This window comes from Mycteria americana, chromosome 4 (genome assembly GCF_035582795.1).
Source record: "Mycteria americana isolate JAX WOST 10 ecotype Jacksonville Zoo and Gardens chromosome 4, USCA_MyAme_1.0, whole genome shotgun sequence".
NCBI lineage: Eukaryota > Metazoa > Chordata > Aves > Ciconiiformes > Ciconiidae > Mycteria > Mycteria americana.
This window is the reverse complement of record NC_134368.1, coordinates 44,131,396-44,147,828: the sequence shown is the minus strand read 5'-3', so window position 1 is coordinate 44,147,828 and position 16,433 is coordinate 44,131,396. Positions and strand designations below refer to the sequence as shown.

General features: G+C 40.0%; 1 protein-coding gene across 4 annotated transcripts in view; it reads left to right on the top strand.

The window, feature by feature from the left end:
- PALLD (palladin, cytoskeletal associated protein) overlaps positions 1 to 16,433 on the top strand; it is a 153,063-nt gene that overhangs the window by 75,006 nt on the left and 61,624 nt on the right. The window contains exon 1 of one of the 4 annotated variants that reach the window (XM_075500338.1): positions 9,749 to 9,907. The exons of 2 other annotated variants lie outside the window; for them this stretch is intronic. The gene's annotated coding sequence lies outside the window, so the exon portion shown is untranslated. Of the gene's footprint in view, positions 1 to 9,748; positions 9,908 to 16,433 lie in introns of those variants that run through there. One more of the 4 variants, XM_075500339.1, reaches the window with a different exon arrangement.

The following is a 16,433-nucleotide window of genomic DNA, read 5'->3' as shown; positions in this document are numbered from 1 at the left end:
GTTTATGTATTTGGTGTTCCCCAGCAGCAGGCTGAAACAGTTGCTGCCAGTACTCTAAACTTGATAAATGGTTGTGCACCGGTACCTAATACCTTCATATTCAGATGATAAAACTACTCAGGCCCATCGGGTTAATGATGTGATCTTTCCTGGCACATTTCTATTCCACTGCTCCTGTAGAGCCTTCTGGTTTTTGACTACATAAAATTGCCATAATGCTGATGTGGAGCTGGACAGCATGAGTACACTCTGGCAGAAGTGCGGGTGGGACAGCATACAGTGCGGTTCTCTGAAGGCAGTGCTTCAAGCCTGTGAGAAAGACACTGCCACAGCTCAGTCTAGTTGCAACTGTGTATTTACTGTGTGCAGTGGAGTAGTTTGAGTGAGTGGGTTCACTGGGGGAGGAGAAGGAAGGTTTCAATTGTGTAAGCACAATTGGCAGCTACCAAAATGAGAAGATGGTGCGGGGAACACATAGGCTCTGCTTGCTGAAAGATTGCCACTGGGGTCATTGGTAGTAATTTAACTATGTGGAGTATTTAGAGAGAGAAAACCTGTACTTTGAAACCTGTTTGACCAGAGAGAGGTCTGGAATTGTCATTGAAAGTCAGTTGAGTAGTAACTTCCATATCTCTGGGAGATCATCCTTTCTGCAAGGGTAGAAGCCTAAGCTTTCATATGCATTTATCTAAGTTTTTAGGTAGCTTTCTTGAGAGCATTGCGAGTTCCTCATTCAGCAGAGACATACTCTTATTTGCAGAAGGGAAATACGGCATATCAGCAAAAGAGCAAACGTACAACAGCACCTCAAAGGTCGAAGGATCTGTCCTCTTACCCTGAACACATCTGTTATGGTGTCATTCGTTCCATTCAGAAGAACTGATGTCAGATTACAGGGCCTGGACAGTAAATTGTTTGCAGAATCAGCAGTGAGTTATTTGTTAGTAGCCTGAACACCTGCTGGAGATGATGGAGTTGTTCTGAAATAAACCAGTACTGCTGCAGCCTTTAGCAGTGGAGAGGATGAGCTTCATGAGCTATCCCATTTTGTTTTAAATTACTATTTGACAATCATATGTCCTTATGACTTTTGTTTAATTTATTCTTAAAGCATTTTGGAATTTAATTTTAGCATTTTCTTTGTCAGTTACGAATGTTTTAATTACATTCTTCTCAAAACAGGTAACTTGAAACCAGGAGATTTTTCTGGATGTAAATTCTACTAAATTGTTCCTGTATGTTTCTGATTTTGCCATAAGTTGTTTGGGATTTTTTTTTTTTCTGAGGTGAATTTTAGTATGGTAGTTTATGTACATAATGTAAATCTGATGTGGTTGGTATATTTCTTATTCTGCTATTCTTATTAAGGTGTTTCCTTAAGTTTTTCTAGTTTGAGAGTTTCTCACAAGTAAACAAACTTGTTCAGGCCTCTATCGAGGGCAAGAATGCAATATGAAAATACCAGAGATGGTTTTCTGTTGAGCTGAAAATACAACTGGCTTAATGTGTTGGGTGCAGTTGAAGCAGTGTTATAGGAAGGTGGTTATAAATGCACCTTTGTACTCTCCCTAATTATTTTTTTTCATGCACTTGTGCCCAGGAGCAGTCACTATTGCCCCATACACGAGTGACTTAATGCAGTGTTCTCTTTGTTCCAGTCTGCTACTTGTTTTCTGCTTCACCCAAACATCCACAGGAGCTTGCAATAATGGAAGAACTGTTCGCATTACTTAAGGACTTCTTTTCACAACTTAATACCAAGGAACCATATTAAGAAACACAGGAATGCTTCCAGACTCCCAAACAGAACTAGAAATGTAGAAGTTTAGCTACAACTTCTTCTTTAATTTGTTGCAAAACAGTTTCTTGTCATGCTGCCTTAGAGAGGCACAAGACTTTTACTAATTTTGAATCATTACGTCGTGAAGGGTATTCCTTTTAAGGAGTCACAGCTCAATAATTTCCTTAGTCAGATAGGGATACCTCTGCATATTAACTTTCTTTGTTTCAGTTGTCACTGTGGACATATTCAGTATATATTCTCCTGATCTGTTATCATTTTCACATTTAAATTTAAAGAAAGGAATCACTTCCTGCAGGATTCCTTGGTAGTTATTTAGAAAATGACTATCACATCAATGCCTGTGATATTCCACTTCAGAAAGACTAAATCGAAAAGATGTGAACAATAAATACAGTGACCAGCAGGGCTAATTCTTTTATTTAAGTGTTCTTCCTTGCTTGCTGTCGGTCTTACATACACATGTACATTTAGACCATAAATTCTTTCCCCCGAAGTACCTGACATGCTACTAAAACGAAGTATCAAGCAACAGTAACAACAGTAGGGAGTGTTCTGCTAGCAAATTTACACCGACTTCCAGCAGGTAAGCTGCTCTTTAATACTACTCAAAAGAGTTTAGGAATATTTTGAGAGTAAAACTAGTCTCGCTCGCTTTCTTCATGTAGCGTAACAGAATAGTCACTTTTTCAAAAATGGGCAGCGCTGCTGAGGGATTCCTTTGTCTCTGCAGAAAGCCCCAGTTGAATCCCCAAGGGACACGCTGCAACCTGCTCTAAAGAACAATGAGAAGTATGAGAAGAATCTGTGAGTTTTCACACTGGAACTTTGTAGCCTCGTTTTCCTTTGTCTCGTTGCCAGTGGTTTGCACGCACTGCTCGGGCAGCTGAAAAAGGGGTACTACTCAGGAAGCCCACCACGGCTTTGCGCGTTTAAAGGTGAGGCTGCTACAGGGGGACGAGCGGCGGGACCAGAAGCGCCGCGACGACGGCTCTCCCGAGGATGGCCGCTCCGGAGCACGGCCGGCTGCCCGGGCGCGGCCGTCTGAGGCCTCTGCCCGCCCCGGGGCCGCCCCGCCCCGCCGGCGCCCGGGCCCGGGCCCGGGGAAGGTGCTCCTTACATGGGCATGGCCGCGGCCGGCGGCTGCCGCTGCTCGCCCGGGGCCCGGGCGGGGTGGCCCGCTGGAGCCGGGCCGCGGCCGAGCCGGGGGCGGCGCGGCCCGGGGGATTCAGCCAGACAAAGAACAGTCCCGGCAACCAAATAAGGAAGTGGGAGCTGGAGGATTTCAGAATAGGAGCAGGGGGGCGATGCCGGGGAAGCAGTCTTTCTGCAGGAAGCTGCCTTCTGTTGTTAAAAGCGAAGTGGTAAATGCAGGCGATCAGGCTCACGAACTTGTCATTATCCTTCTGTAACCTTCTGCCAGCAAAGCTGACGAACTCAAGCTGTGTTTGTCGTATTTTCTCATGTTTCTGAAAGCTCTTCATAGGTTTTTGTTTATAAAGGAGGGGTCTTTGGCAGCCCCGTTGGTTAGCAGCTTGAAGAGAAATGAGTCTTCCACTGCCAGGGGAAAAAATCCCATTGTACATAATTTCGAGCATTACGAAAACACGTTATGAAGTTTTGTCTACTGCAGTCTTCTAATGAAAACTTAGAAATTTATCTAGAAAGGGTACGTATGCACCCCGAGAGACTTAGGTGTCTTTGCAGTTGAGAACAGTAGTAGAGAAAGAGAGAGAAGAAAGAAAAGGAGTACTAAAGAAACCATCCTGACAGTTCTGATAAAAAAGCATTTCGTAACAAAATGACTCGGTGGAAAAATGTTCCGGGATACCAGAAATGCAAGTAAGCTACTGTTTTAAACATAGGTATGGAATTCATACCCTGTGATCCTAATCCCCAGTGTCTTGGGACTTTTTTTTCTACTTATATGGGCTGAATTTAAAAGGTCTTATTCCTGGTGGGAAAAGACACAGAACACAGACTTACTCGGAGAAGGAAGAATCAACACAACAGAAACATTCAGTAGATGAAGGAGCAGCTGTGATCTCTGCTGACTGTGTGAAAGCTGGAACAGAGAAAACGAAATAGCTGTGGGCACAAACTTCAGCAGTAACGTTTAACATACTGGCCGGTTTGCTCTGGTTTCAAAACGTTAGCAACAGAATGTCTCCTGAATTCACAGCCTTTATAGCAAACAATTAAATGCACCATGAGCTTGACATCCTGATGAAAGGAAGTAAGTTATGCCTTGATCTTGAAATTATGACCAGATCAGCTCATAAACAGCTACTGAAAAACATTTTAAATATTGTGGGGAAACCTGACTCAGAAGAAACAGCTTCTTTATCTTTCCAGACAGGCCTCCCAATTACAGCAGCTGTAAGTTACTAAAGTGTAACTAATTGAAAGATACAAGACACTCAGTATTACTGTATCAGGAGTATTAAAGGAGAGAATGTGGTGTTGAGATTTGAGTTGGGAACTGGGAAGGACTTATGGGTGACATTCGACTTGCTGTAACCACCTGTGACTATATAAGCCTCCTAACAATTTAAGTGTCTGAAGTGTAGGTAGACCTGTCATAGATCCATAGTGGTGCTTGCAAATGTGATTTCAATGTCACAGCTGAAGAGTGTTATGTCAATTTTACTATGAAGTAAAGAAGAAACCATAGATACAATACTAACAAAACCACAGAGGGTAAGCCTTAGGCAAGGTTATTTTGCTCTTGGTCCCGATATGTTGATTGAGACAGAAGAATATGTTACAGGTGTCTTTGTAATTTATTTCATTAATAACAAATAGAGAATTTGAGAAGAGTCGTAGAGTGAGGGAGAATGAAAGTGCAAGGAAAAGCTGCAAGAGTTGGGAAATGAATACAGGGCAGAACTAGCTGCAGAGCTTGGGAGAGAAAATAAATTGGACAAAAACTTACAAAATAGTTCTCCTTTGTGGGGTTAGTGAAACTGGCAGCTTTGCACAGGTCAAAATCCTTTTGAGTCTGAGGAGTGAATTGTTTTCCAGGTTATATTTTGTTATATTTAATGTAGCTACTTCCAGAGCTCATACACATTGCTATACCAGTAGTTGTGCAGGCCAGAAAATTCTCATTGATTACTCATGTTCAAAACAGACTGAGAACGTGGGTACCGAAGTATCTAGGTACTTTAAGGTAGCGATTGGGATGGCTACCTTATGCTTGTTGTTCAACCATCACTGTTCCAGTTCCTTGTTAGAAAGTGCCTGTATAGTAGACCCACGTTTTTTTTCCATGCCGTCATAAGGATTACACAGTAAGTCTAATCAATATCATTTAAACAATTTTGTACTCTGAAGACCTTTGCTACTTTAGTCAAAAAGGTGAAGTAATTAGTATTATAACAAAGAAGACTTAAGCATGAGGCACTTCATCACCATGTATATACACGTGCATGTGTGTGTATATACATATATGTCCATTAAAATGGTAATTGCCTTCTTATGAAAATTGTCTCAGCAATAGAAACTTTTAATTTTTGTTTTCCTCTATGTATAATTAGAAGTTTGGGAAAAGGTCCTGTTTTCAGGGTTTTTTTGTTGAATCATGTTTTAATAGATCGGAGACTTTGCAGTATGATTTGCTTTCAAATGTTGGCTCTAGCAGCAATGGTTTCCTCTCTGTAAAACACATAACTTTGATGGTGTGTATTGGCAGAATTGAAAGTGATGGGAAATGTTTGCTCAAATAATCTTTCTTGTAACAAACGTGATCCTTTGTTTTCCAGAAGTGCTAAGAAAAACAACAGCTACAAACAACTTGGTACTTCTAGTTCAACATTGTGAATTTCACCAACAGAAAATAATACCAAACAAAGCACTTTACAGTTAGGACCTCAGTGTCTGCCAACACCAGCAAAGTTAGGTGGTACAGGATGCTTGTAATACAGGACTCAAGAGACTTTTGAAATAGTGCTAAATGCTTTGGACTGGTACATGTTTGGCAATTGCCATTTCAGAGGTATAGTTAGTCCCTTTTGTTTTTAGGAAAACCTAAATTTGCATTCTGGCCTTCTAAAGAAATCTCAAACTCTCATGTATTCCAAGAAAATCAGTGGCCTGTTCCTGGCTTAGTAGTCCCCATTCAAAGCTTTTAAATGTTGTCAAGTATGGTATGGGAAGGGATGTAATTTTATGGAGATTTTTTTTAAAAATAAAAATTTGAAAATCCACAATGGTTGGCATGTCAAAGCTTATTTTGCATAGCTAGTGTAAATGGGATGCATTTCCTTTATGTAAGAAAAACAGGGAGATTGCTGAATTGGGCTCCATAAATCGTTGACTTCAGTCAGCTGCACATGAATCAGTTTGAAAGCTTGTAAACTCTTTCAGTTCCCTCTTCTAGTCCCTCAGTGTCTATGTTACTGCCATTTCCATCTGAGCTTAATGATGTTTGAACTGTAATATGATGCAAAGCTCCATTGTGGCTAGCTGAATAGTGTTTGGGTTGATTTACAGGCATGCCTATATTCTTGAATTAATTTCCAGTTTTTAAGACCAAAAGAATCTTGTGTCATGTAAAAAACATCATTTGAATCTCAATCACAACTTCTTCCTAGACCTCAGAATCTTTTAGTTATATTTTTTTGTTTTCTTTTTGAAAAACATCCTATTTTGATTTGAAGAATTTGAGAGATCTGGTCTTAACTAGCATGATCAGAATTGCACACTCCAGTGTAGCTTTTAATGTCTTTGTTATTCACCAGCTAGGATGCTAAAATTTTGCATAGCATAATGAAGAAAAACCACGTAGGCAAATTGAAGAAAGGAAGTAGAATTGTGTAACTATTTGTAGTACGGTAGCACCTGGAAACTTGCTGTTGTGGATGACAGTGTAGGTACACTCTATTAAAATACACTTCCTTCACTGAAGATACACTGCAAGCAAAAAGGTTGCATTTAAATACTACAAATTATACTGTATTAGTTTAAGAACTTGACAGACTTTCTCAAGAAGTCCATTGAGTTGTTTTATCTTGATTTGTTTTCTCTCAGATTGCTGTGGATATAATTACTTTGTGCATTTTCAGCCTTTTTTTCCTGAAGTCATCTTTTTTAGTTTTCATACTTTAAGCAATACTAATTTCATTTTATTTACAGGGTGCATAAAAAGTTAATCTTCATTTTGTGAAGATTCTCAAACTTTGAATGAATGCTAGAAAAAAAAAATCATACAACTTCAGGCAGTTTGGTGTTTGCCTGTTTTACTAATGGCATTTACCATTACCTCCATTAGTTCGCAGAAATTAATTGTTGGGTTTTTTACTGCATTTTTCCAAAACTTGTTTGTTATAATTGTCATTACATTTTAAATATTTCATTTAAATATTAGGACTTCATTGGAGTTGTATGCAAGTGTCTTTTTACATGTAAATTAGTTTCCCTCATTTTAGTTTGCCAGTCATGCTGTACATATAGTTGGAAACTCCTTAAACTAGAAACAAATGTTCCTGGAGCTGGAATGATAGGCAAAGTTGTTTACAAGAAAGAATCACAGATCATATTAAGTTTTAAGTTAAGCATATGGTTTTGTTTCCTTTCTCTTTGGATCTGTATCTCACATTGTGCCTCATGTTTGGTTCCCAGTAAGTTGAGCTTCATTTTCACTTTCCATGCCCAGTTATGCTTGTGGAGTCATAGTGAAGCAAGTGTCTTGAGCTAAGCTGATGTGCACAAGCTGTCTTTTTCCTTTCATCTTCCATCCCCATGAAGTGAACATGAGCATACATGCATAGACATAAAATTCTTCTCCAAAATTCTTGGAACATATGTTGAAAATATGTGCAATGTAAGAGCTGTGACAGAAGAAAATGTCAAAGAACTCAGTTTTCTTTACTTCTTTACTCTGTTATAATCAAATACAAAGCAGAAGGTGCAGTTAAGAGACATGAAGTCCAGGTACTGTTTTTCTATAATTGGCTTTTCCTACCGTACATCAGTTCATTCTTTATTGTGTGTGTTAGATTATCTACAGCTATTACTGGCTGAACCATATTCTGCTTGTTAGATAAAATACTATCCTTGACCAGCATACTCACCCAAAATCATAGAGACCTGATTAGTGATGAGTAATACTCTTTTTTGGCTTTGGACTATCTTAATAATATGTGTATAAGCTACCATGCTTCTTCCCCTAGTCATGTACCAGAACTGGAGAGTGTTAGTGCAGTGCCAGTCTTCTCACTGCCAGGTTCTGGCATGTCACTCTCTGTTCTAGCAATGGGGACATGCTTTATTTCCCTCTCCCCTTTTCCTATTTGGCATCATTCCTCTGTTCTCCCTGTTACGTTCTGGAGCGATCGAGTGATGTGGAGTGAGTTCTGAGTCCTGAAGAGGGCTGGCTGGTGAAAAGGGGTGAAGGGGACTGAGTAAGCAGGGGAAGTTTCAGTGCCACTTTGTTCTGCATCGTCCACCGTAGAATGAAATTTCTCACGTACATGTCTTGCTCATCTTGGGGGTTCATACCAGTTGCAGAAAAATAGTTATGATGATGTTCTTGTGTAAACCCAACAGATTCCAGGCATCCAGCGCTGGACTATAATACACACTGATTGGAAAGTGGAGCTAAAAGAAGAAAGAGGAGCACCCTTACTTTCAGCTGCCCTGAAATCTCTTAACCGTTGTCCAGGATGTTTAATAGTAGTGAGATAAAAAGCAGCATGTTCGTATGCTTCTTTTTGCTGTCCACATTGTAGAAAATTAAAGTGATACCACTGATCACCTCTGTGGACTAAGCATGGATTTGAGAATAGAGGTTTTATAGATGTATCTTTTGAGATTGTCCATCTTGTTTTAAGCTGGTGTTTAAGTAGATGTTACTAATGATTAGTTGCATTCTATGATTACTTATAAAACTGATGTTGGCATGTAATCTGTAAGAAAGCACTGGATCCAGACCAAGTGGGTTCTGGTAGGAAGGGTATGAACCAACAGCAGAAATCTGTTCTTCAGTCTTCATCTCCTTGTGGAAAAAAGAAGGAAAAAACTGAAGTATCTACCTCCAAATGATGCCCTTAGTGGAATATGCAGTAGTAATTAATGTATTTACAGTAAGTGTTTGACACTCTGGATGGTTTTGCATAATTAGACTGCAAAATAGCATGATTTTTGTAACATATTGTAAATGTTCTCTGAACTCTGATGCTATTCTTTGACAGGTGAAGAAGATGCAGGAGATTGTTTATAAAAGACTAAAGTGTGCAATAAGAGTGACATGGTTTTTCTGAAAAAAAGTTTTAAATTCAGCTTAGCCTGAAAACTCAGGGACTTGGTAGTAATGAGTAGTGGCATAAGTGTCATTTAAAAAGAAAAGCAAAGTATTACAAAGCTTAGAAGAATAACTTGAGACATCGCTTCTGTGCTTCTACATTAAAACGTGTAGCCGTCCCACCCGCTCTGTCATGCAGACGAAAATGATGTGGAAATCATGGAAACTTTTCCTGCGCAGAAAAGCTGATGGGAACTCTCGTGGCAACACTTTTGTGCAGCTGTATGGGAACATGGAAGCGCCCGGGATGTTTCCTCTGCGCTCTAGGCAGCTGCAGCGCCTGCTTCTGCTTTAGTAGACATTTCTCAAGCTTTTCTACTGGCCATGGATGCCGAGTTCCTGGAGGGAAGACAGTGAGCTTCCAGCACGGGACCCGAGCCTTTTTTGGCAAAAAGCGCATCCGAAAGTCCCGCTTCTTGCAGCTCGGCGGGGAGAGGGATTAAGGCTTGGACCGCGGCAACAGGGACGGACGATCGCGATGGCGATTCGCTGCGGGAAGCCCACGTTTCCCTGCCGTTCCCAGCAGCCTGGTAACGCCTCTCGCACGCACCGGGGAGCCCGGGGTGGCCGCGGGACTCTTAACGTGAAGCTGCCGGAGTGGGACGCGCCGGCGGAGGCTGACGGAGTCACGGCGCGGTGCCCGCGCCGCCCGGCCCGGCCCGCCCTGCCCGGCCCGGCCCTATATAGCGCCGGTACCTGCGGGCGCCGCGCCGCTCCGCCCCGCTCCCGCCGCCGTCGGTCTCCCGCGTCCCCTGAAAACTCGCGCGCGGTATGTGATAACTGCCCACGTCAGCGTTGCGGAGGTAAGATGCCAGGATGCTTTCATGAGTTAGTTCTACGTGGCGCGTTTTCTTCTTCTGAGGCGAACGTACGGCAGAAGCGGTGGTGCAAGGCGAGAGGTCGGGGCAAATGAAACCGGGCTGACCGCGTTTCTTCCGAGTATTTCTCTTTTGCGCGACTGTTTCTTGCCCTTTTAGTTTGCCACATGGTCTGGAGTTGCGTTCGAGTTTGGCTGATGCACTTTATTTGCCGACCTTGGCCGTCCCCTTGGTGTTTCCAAACACAGAAAGGATGCTGCTGCTGCGGCAGCGGCCGTGTCTATCTCCGAGCTCAAGACTTGCTAAATCAGTTGTTAGTCTGTTAGTAAACGTGACAGAGCAGTAAAATAGGAGTGCTTTCGCAGCCTTCTTTGTAGGAGACTTCTGTAGGAACCCGGTGGTACTCCAGGGTGAAAAGAAAGTTGGTAATGGACAGGAGACTTGGATGTGTTAGAAAACTTACTGCCTTCTTACCAAAATCAGGCAAAATACAGGGGTTTTTTTGTCCTGTGGAATTCATGAGCCTGTAAGGAAGACATATTTGGTGACCTAGCAATAATGTACTCTTGTAGCTAACTTTTTTGTCCAATATTTATCATAGAGTGTTGAAAGGAATTTGGTGTTACTTAGTAACTTTGTAACTTATAACAGTAACGGCTTTGGAGATTTTTTTCCTTCTTCTCCAAGTCTGTAGCAGACATTTGTTTAAATTTTAGTAGCGAAGACAAAAAAAAAAAAAAGTGAAAGTTTCCTGGCAGCAGGCGCATAATTAGAAAGAAGGCTGGGAAAAGTAAGACTGGCCTTCCTTATAATGATGTGTTTACAGAAACTTGGAAAGCAGAGATATGCATTGGCTATCAAAGAGAAACCAACGTCTGCTGTTGGAACATTTGGGTCAGCCTTATATTAAGGAATATGGCACTGCAGAGCACACATCTAAAAATAGGTGCGGACACAGTCGATGTTTCATTAGGCTTTGAGGTCAAGAAACTCTTTTTCCACAGTATTCTGTGGCTGTATTGAACTGAAACCATGATTCCTGGGACCAAACCTTATATTTCTGAAATTAACTCCGTAAGATATATTACATATTGTACAGAAAGTTTTATGTCCACTCACAAGTCTGTGTGCACCGAGATACACTGCAGTTCTGGGGTGGGAAAAGTTATGATGATGTTCTTAAGGAAGCCCAACAGTTTCCAGGCATCCAGAGTTGGTCTGTGATTCACAATGCATACCAGACATAGAAGGATTAAGATATCGAATGGATAACAAGAGGATGGAAAAAACATACAAAAAGTGAAATGGCTCTCATCCCGTGTCTGTTGATTGTATCTAAACCACTTCACTATGAAAAAGGGGGCAAATGCTTGTGAGAACAGGATTCTGAGAGAGATTCTGTTGCATCCTGCTTTCGGATCGGGAACAAAACCTGAAAGAACTGTCTGTCTGTGAAATGATATTCTGGTACTAATTTTCCTGGCCAGGAGGAGAAACCCTGTGGGAAAAGGTGGGGGCAAAGGGATAAGAGTTTGAATAAAAGAAACTGAGAAGATTGAGTGGGAAGTATACAGATGTTCTTACCACTTTTGAAACTGTTGGGAATATGCAGGTAGGATTTTGTTGGGATTAGGAGTGCCTCATTTGGATAAAAACATTTCTCTCATCTTTGAGATAGTAGAAACCTGGTAATCATGAAGTCAGAATTTACCAAGTTACCATACACTGCAATCTGACATAGAAGTTTTCCTAAAATCAGAATGGTGGATGTGTGGTAGAAGTTTGTTAGCAGTTGGCAGATAGCTTTTCTTGTAGCTTTATGAGAGCCAAGCAAATTTTTTTTTCAGTGAAAAACTGTTCTGAAAAATTAAAGCGTGATTTAAGTAACAATAAGCAGCCTGATGTATCAGGATTCCATTAAAAAGCACTGCTGTAAAATACATGTTTTTATGTTCTCATACTTAATGAAGTCCTAGAAAATTCTCTATTATCTTCAAATTGTTTCTTCAATTTCTCTCTCTCTCTCTCTCTTTTTTTTTTTTTTTTGGTAAGAGCAGAACAGTTACATTTATTGTTGTGGCCAAGCTCATCTTCCTGGACCCTCATGCGCCTAATATTGTGGGCCTATTATTTTTGACTAGCCTGAGTCTACTGCCTTCTCTTTGCAGAGACTGTGTGATGATTGCAACATATAAAACTTTGCAAAGTGTTATTCTACAGTAATTATTGGTTTTGTACAATTACAATTATTGTAAAGTAATTATTGAGATCTACGGTTCCAGGCAACAGAAAGCAACTCGCTATTCTCTGCTCTGCACTGAAGAATTCTTTGAGCTTATATGACAGTTGTGGAGGGCATGATAGTCTAACCTCTGCACAGACAGGAGTGGGGTTGCAGTTTTGTCATCCGCTTTGCGGTCTGTATGACTGCAACAGCCATTTCTAATAGCTATGTTAGAACAGCATGCCTCCATTTGTGTAAGGACACAGTGGTAAATCTGATGAGTAATGTTCAGCTGTTGGGTTTTGGGCATTGGAAGACAAAGGGAGCGGTCTGGCTGGAAGTGGCCTGTGGGATGCTGGTCAGCCCACTTACATGCAGAATTCCTTCTTTCTCTCCTGTACAGAATTTCTTTCTATTACTCTGCTTCAAAATGATCCATGAGAGACTTGCCTTATTTAAACTTACCTTGTTCTCAGATGGGCAAAGTAAACTGATCTGACTTGTAAAATCACGTATTTGATGGGAAATTATTGTATTCTTCAAACAGTAAATGAATTTCTCAGCCAGCTCTGCTTAAAGTAGCTGCTTTGTGATTTTTACTCATGCCAACATTAATGTGGACCCATGTGCCTGGGAGCAGAGTAGAGCATCAGTCAGTGTGATGTCATGTAGGTTTTCTTTGTATGTATAGCATCATTTCCTGTAGACTATGAATAAGTGGTAGGCACTAAACCTGAAAGACATGAAGATAAAGACCTTTGGTTTTTAAAAGCTGAGTTTCTAAGATGAAAATGTGTAGATAAGGGAAGTGCATGGGGTGCAGTGAGGAGAAACTGTCTGAAAGATGAAGATAAGCATATACACTATTAGTTACATAATTTCCATATGAAATGTTTTATGTTATCGTCATGTGTCTTTTCATTTGCTGTTTACTGTCCAAGAAAGGAGTCTTCAAGTATTTGGGGATCTACTGGACCTTTACTGACCTGAGAAGAGTTGATGGCCCTAAGGTTTTATTTTCCCAATAAAAATTTCAGGGCTATGTAGAACATATTAATTAACTGATAGTCCCATATATGCTTGAGAACATAATCATTGGCTGGAAATCTTTCATCCTGGGAATATTCTTTAATCAAAATATGCCTATGGAATTTTGTATTCATGAATCATCTTCCATCTTGGAAATATTCCCGTTTTCTTAACAGATAGCATTTCAGTGCTAGATTAAGTAATAAAGTTCACTTTGGAGTGAAGCTCCCACTCAGTAATAGCAATACTGAGCAATGATTTCACAGCGATAATACATCCATTTGGAAGAATTAGGAAGAATACATACAGAGTAATTACTAACCAAGTTATAGTATGCCCAGAAGACTCATTTTAACCTCTTATTCTGCCGAAAGTGAAGAGGAGAGTCTTTTGTGACCACACGTGTCAGAACTTCCTGGACCTTTACAGATCATTTAACATTTTGGTATTCATATAATTAAAAAAAAATGCTTACTATGCCATCATAATTATCATAGAAAGAGAACCAATAATTAAGGCAGTTCTTTTTACATATGTGAAGTATACTTTCTGGATTAACACACAAATAGAAAGCTTAGGAAATATTGTTCCTCTGCATTGCTGTTTAGACACTTAACGTGGTCCTTATCCCACCTGATTGAGACATTCTAGCCCTTGCCAAGGCAGGAAGTTTGTATTTCCTTTATTGAAGCAGAAAGTGATTGTAATTAGTGTATTGTGTATGGCACTCCCCAGCACTTTCCTTTTCCACAAAGGGAAGGAGTTTAAGATAAACAGCATTTATTTTTATATAAATAAATAAATACAAAGGGCTCAATTTATTGCTAGGCCTTTTTCTGCCTGGTGTACCTGCATCAGATGAGCCAAGAAAAAACTGAATCTGCTTTCCCTAGTTTGCATAGTGTGTATATCTCTTTGGGGATGATTTGAGTAAGAAATCCTGGATTAATTTAGATGATCTTAAACCATTCTTTGGTAGCAGTTATTTAGAATTCATTCCTGTCCTTCCCAGGACTTTCTTCTGAGATTGGGGAATTTTATTCCTTCACATCACCAAAAAATTTTCCTCTTGAAATTCCTCCTTGAAATGTTATCAGTTTCTGAAGATGGGCTATATTGTACATGCTGGTCTAAAACATAGGAGAAGAAAAAAACCAATTATTCTAATTCTTCTTTTTTAAGAAACCAATCTTATATCACAGTTCACTATAGATTTCAAAAAGAAAGTGACAACGTGAGCTTGAATTCATACTTGAGCCTTAAAAATGTGGAAGAGTTAGTTAGTTGAAGAGTTGAGTCTGCATCAGGAGCTGCTATACTGCATTGACAAAGTATCCAAGTTTTGGTAAACGTTCATAAGATGGCACATGTCTCATTTGTCCTTTTGGATTTGTGTAAAGTGAAGGCTTTCTAGAGAAAGACGATTATTTGCAGACATGATGTGTCAGCCAGCAGAAATGTACAGGAAAAGAGTTTTTGGTTTTCATTGGCAACATGGTTACATTTTTTTTCCAGGCTAAAATGTAAAAATAGATTAACACACAAAAATCTGTTTTAGTAATGTTAACACTTATACCAACCGACTAACCCCATCAAATTCACAGTGAATAGTGATATTCTTGTCTTGTATGTTACTGTACCCATTAAGGCAGCACAGTACCTGAGGTGTGTATGTAAATAATGGGAAAACATAGGGAATTAAGTTTACAACACCAGTATTTAACTCCTTGCTTTTACAATCTCAGGTGGGATTGTTTTAATCTTTGCATTTACAAGAAAATGACTGAACTTTGCTTTAAAAGCATTGAATTTAGATGAAGATTCAGTCAGCTGGATTTAATTTTTAAATTGCAATTTAAAAAGAATTCCTCACCTATGATGAAGAAGAATCCACTTCAGAGAGCAAGAAATGCATGCAGGCAGTATCTGGTGGGCTGGAGAAACTTCATTAGGAGTTCCTGCCTGGGCTCTAGTGAATAGAAAAAGAGTATGGAATATTTTGATATTTTTTTTTGGTGCTGCTTCTGCTACAGAATAATTTAAAAAGTATGACCCCAGTTCTCCCGCCACACTGAATACAGAAATCTGGTTTAAATCAAGATGTGTTACAGCATGTGTTACAGCAACTTTTCTCAGGAGAGCCAACCTGCTGGTTTTAGGCCAAGCTTTAAGCTTGGCTTGCTCCTACCCATTTTTGCACCTTACTCACAACTTGGAAGACTTATCCTTGAAAAAGGATCATTATGTTATTTCTGTAGTTGCATTTGTTGTCTTTTTAAATTTTTACTCCATGGCTGAGTTCATTCTTCTGAATAGGCTGAATCACAGTATGAAAGTAGTCACTAGAAACAGAATTGTTTCTTTCAGTTCTGTTTCAAAGACCATGTGTGTATGTACATGCAGATGTGTGTAAAACTTGTATTTCTGACTTCAAAGAACAGATAATGCAGATTTTTTAAATGAGAGGAGATAATGCAAGCCTGTGTCTGTGTGCATATATAGCTAATGGTGTGTGAATATATATATGTGTGTGTCCATACGGAGCATAAGTAAAAATCTGTATCTGACTCATGGGGATGATTTGTTTAAAGCAGCTATTAAAGTGCAAAAAAATTTAATAGCCAACTTTGGCTAACGGAGCAGATTCACCAAGGCAACACAGAAAGTTTTGCACAAATGAAAGGAGAGTTTCCTTGCACAGAAACCCAGTGGTGCTGTAATTCTTCCAGCCCACCTCACTGTACTTATTTTGGCTCTGAAATATAAAGCCTTTCTTTTCAGTGTTTGAAGGTTTCGGGAGGGCACCCTGATTTATAGCTGTATTTTGTGGTGACCAAAGAGCTAGTGAATTTTTTAGTACAAGTGAGGCTTTGAAAACCCCAGAGGTGGTCATAATATTTTGTGGATGGGGTATTTTCATGCACTCTGTATTTGTGTGTGATCTGTGTTTTCTGTCAGAACTTTAGGGAAATAAATGAAAGCATGAGTTACTTGGTATTGTGTTACTGATGGTGAGTCTGTTGCAAGGTGATGCCATTTACTTCTGTGCAAATCCGAGGCACCTAAAACCAGAATTACGTAAAGAAAATTTAAAGGGAGTATTGATATCCACACTGACAGAGGTGTTGCTGCATAGCTACAAATGTCTTTCAGACATTTTCATGAAAAGAGTGCCTGGGCTTCAGAAGTGTTCATCAGTGTTACTCAGCTGACAAGCCACCAGACTGTGTATTTTGCTCTATAAACTCCAGATTCTTT